The sequence below is a fragment of the Parambassis ranga genome, unplaced genomic scaffold (assembly GCF_900634625.1).
Source record: "Parambassis ranga unplaced genomic scaffold, fParRan2.1 scaffold_22_arrow_ctg1, whole genome shotgun sequence".
NCBI lineage: Eukaryota > Metazoa > Chordata > Actinopteri > Ambassidae > Parambassis > Parambassis ranga.
This window is the reverse complement of record NW_021144778.1, coordinates 283,166-286,843: the sequence shown is the minus strand read 5'-3', so window position 1 is coordinate 286,843 and position 3,678 is coordinate 283,166. Positions and strand designations below refer to the sequence as shown.

General features: G+C 43.1%; 1 non-coding gene across 1 annotated transcript; it reads left to right on the top strand.

Annotated features, from left to right (window-relative positions):
- Window positions 1-3,192: 3,192 nt before the first annotated feature.
- trnas-gcu (transfer RNA serine (anticodon GCU)) lies at window positions 3,193-3,274 on the top strand. The gene has a single exon. It is a non-coding gene; the product is annotated as a tRNA-Ser (tRNA).
- Window positions 3,275-3,678: the final 404 nt, after the last annotated feature.

Here is a 3,678-nt window from a genome sequence, read left to right as displayed (position 1 = left end):
TGCTCTCATTCTAGATTTCTGCCTTTCATTTGGGAATGCTTTCTTCCATTCTGGGATGCTTTTCATTCCAGTATGATGTCTTGCTGACTTCTGTTCCACTATACAGAGTGTTATTCGGGAATTCTGCCTATCATTCCGGAATACTGATGTCTATTCTGGAATGCTGCCACTTATTCTGGATTACTGCCTTTCATTCCGGAAATTTGAATTTCATTCTGGAATGCTTTTCATTCCGAAATGCTGCCTTTCATTCTGCAAGTCTGCTTTTAGTCCAAGGCGCTGTGTTAAGGTTGCAGTCTCCGCTGGAGGACAATCCTGAGACAGAAACTGGTACACCCAAAGGATAAATCTCCCAGGGAGAAACACAGCAATATCATATATGCAGTCCAGTGCAGTGAGGAATGCTCTGATCTGTACATTGGAGAAACTAAACAACCACTCCACAGGAGAATGGCTCAGCACAGGAGAGCCACCTCCTCAGGACAAAACTCAGCTGTTCACCTCCACCTCAAAGACAAAGGACACTCCTTTGAGGACAACAATGTTCACATTTTAGACAGAGAGGAAGTCAAGGAAGCCATCTATGTTAAGCTGGAAAAACCTTCTCGAGGTGGTGGCCTCATCTTTTTACCACATACAAAGCAGTTATTTCATCCATTCCCAGGAAGTTTCACTCCAAGTCACATGCTAACAGCAAGAACAATGGGCTGTCTACCAGCAGTCTGTCGTGACCTTCCCTGGTCACCCCGGATTGTCAGATTCCGTCTCCTGTATTCAGAACATTGAGTGAAAGAAAATACCCTGGGTTTTGTAGTTTCGCCTTTTGCAAAAGGGAGAACACAGTGAACACAGGCCTTTCAGTCTGCTTCACTCCCGTCCATACGTGTTCTGCCCTTCCCCTGTACACAGGCTAGTTTTATTGAAAGTTGAGGTACATTTGCATAACAGATAAACAGTTCTTCAAGACCCTCGTAGGTATTTCCATATTGGGACATGTTGCCCTTTTATCTCCACCTACTAATTATCATAATTGGTCTAACATATTTATGACTGTGAAAACACTCTGTCCCTTCTATGTTGGTTGATTTATCTTAGGTCCGTGGCTCCTAGTGCTTCGGCCTTCACCTCATCAAAGAGTTCCTCCCTAACTCTCTGTAAGAGTTATAGATGTGTTTTTCTCTAAGTGTAAGCATATATAATCAAATACATACGTGGTCTGTATCATGTCATTGCGTAAATAACCTTGTATACTTCACAAGTCTCCTAGTCGTTAGCCAGTCATTAGACACACCTGGCACTAGGGGTGGGCGATACTGAAGATTTCAGTATCGATCCGATACCAAGTAAATCCAGGGCCAGTATCGCCGATACCAATACCGATACCGATACTTTTACTTTGAAATTTCATGATCATAAATAATTATTTTTTTGCCTTCTTTTTTTGCCTTTAAATAGATTATCGTGATTAGCAGAATAATAATACACAAGAAACATTTGTTAAGTAAATCAAGCTGCAAACAAAAGTGCAGAACTGTATAAGTTTGAAATTTTAACTTCACAATCATGTCAGCAATGCTCCTTGTGACAGCCATGGCTCTTTGTGAATCATGTAGGTGAAACAGCATGACTAAGATACTTTTATAAAAGTTTAACACCTACCTGCATGGAGCCTAAATATGAAGAATAAAGATCCTTCAACAGTTATCACCAAAGCATAATTATATTAATCATACTGAAATACATATCATTATATAAACTTATATAATTACATTATTAGATGTATTTTGGAATTTGAGAAAAACAAGATTTATTTCAGCTGGTGATATGATGACTGTTAAGTCATTCTGCTAAAATTGCATGTCTTATCACTGCACTCAGAAAGACACCATTAATTCATGCTGCAGATTACTCAATCTAAACCTTCACTTCTTTAAATCATCTACCTGGATCTTCATGAGTGTTGTGCAGTAAAGCCTTTGTCAGTGACCACTGTCTCTGGTTCATGTTTGGGGATCTGCCTCTTCCTCCTCCCTCTGTTTACTCTGCAGCTCCGCTTTGGGCTCTGCTGCTTTATGTTTGTGTAAATGAGTTGTGTTTCCACAGTGGCAGGTCGCTTTCCTGCACACCTCACAAGTAGCAGTTTGTTCTTCTCGTCTGTCGCTGTGAAATAACTCCAAACAGCGCTCCTCTTCCTCTCTGCTGTCTCCATGATGCTAGCCGTACTTTACAGCCAATCAGGAGCTCCGTCTGCTCCAGCAGAGTGGAGAAGGAGGGGGAGGGGCGGGGTGTGCCTGCGCACTGAGCAGAGCGAGAGAGGAGTGCTGTTTGCACCGCGAGTAAATACGAGTAAAGTTGCTGAAGGTATAGAAGAGAAACTTCCACAGAAATATCGATCTCATCACGCTAGTATCGAGTAATTACTGATCCCAACTTTGGTATCGATACTATCGATATTTAGATCGATTCGCCCACCCCTACCTGGCACAGTCAGCCAGATCATCACAGGTAATTATGGAAACATTTAGTGCTATTGTTTGTGAGTTTTATCCAGACCACCCACTGAGGTCTGCAACCACATATAAACCATGTTTCCCCACCAACAGATCAACAACTGATGAAGCTGCTTGGATGAGCAGTGAAACCTCTTCAGGAAAACTCTACAAGTCCAGACGCCTTGCTTCAATCTTCTCTACAAACATGCCAAAGCAAACAGTTTTTACCAACAATGTTACACACTGAGTTTTGAAGGTCTTAACCACTAGTCTTAAGTTGGAATGTTTACGACGTGTGAAAAATTGTAATTCACAGAGTCAAAGTGCCTTTTAACTTCCTGTGGCGCCGTCCTTCAGGGTGGATACAGCTCCTGTCCTGAGAGCTAGAAAAAAAGGACTGCACTCAGACATCCCGGAAAACAGCGTCACTGCCCCCGGCTTTGTGACTGTACAGGTGGACAGAGATCTGACTGGTGTGAGCTTTTGCTTGGCACAGAGGCAGCTAATAAACTGAAAGTTGTACCTTTTTCAAATGACATGGTGAGGAGGAGAACAGAAGATCTCTCAGCTGACATTCAGGCACAGCTGCTGGATAGACTGCGATCATGTAAGAAATGTTCCTTTCAGTTGGATGAATCGACAGAGCAGAGCATCTCCAGTGCTGCTCAGTTGGACACATGCAGTCCACCCCTGGTCACATGACGAGGTGGCCGAGTGGTTAAGGCGATGGACTGCTAATCCATTGTGCTCTGCACACGTGGGTTCGAATCCCATCCTTGTCGTTTCATATTTTAAGGTCCTGACACAGGATCATCACTTGATGGTGTCATAAACATTCCAACTTAAGACAGTAATACTGGTGTCCTATCTACACAGATCAGTCTATGGAGAAGTCCACAGTCTGTGCATTGGTCCAGCTGTAGTCATTAATGGAAAACCCACATTCAGTAGGTCAGGAAATGAGAATATGTGAAAAGGTTCAATATTGAAGACACCTGGAGCCACTCTAACCAGATAATGAACTCAAAACACCTGCAAAGGCCTTTAAATGGTCTCAGTCTAGTTCTGTAGGCTGCACAACCACGGGGAAGACTGCTGACTTGACAGTTGCCCAAAAGACGACCATTGACACCTTGCACAAGGAGGGCAAGACACAAAGAGGCTGGCTGTTCACAGAGCTCTGTCC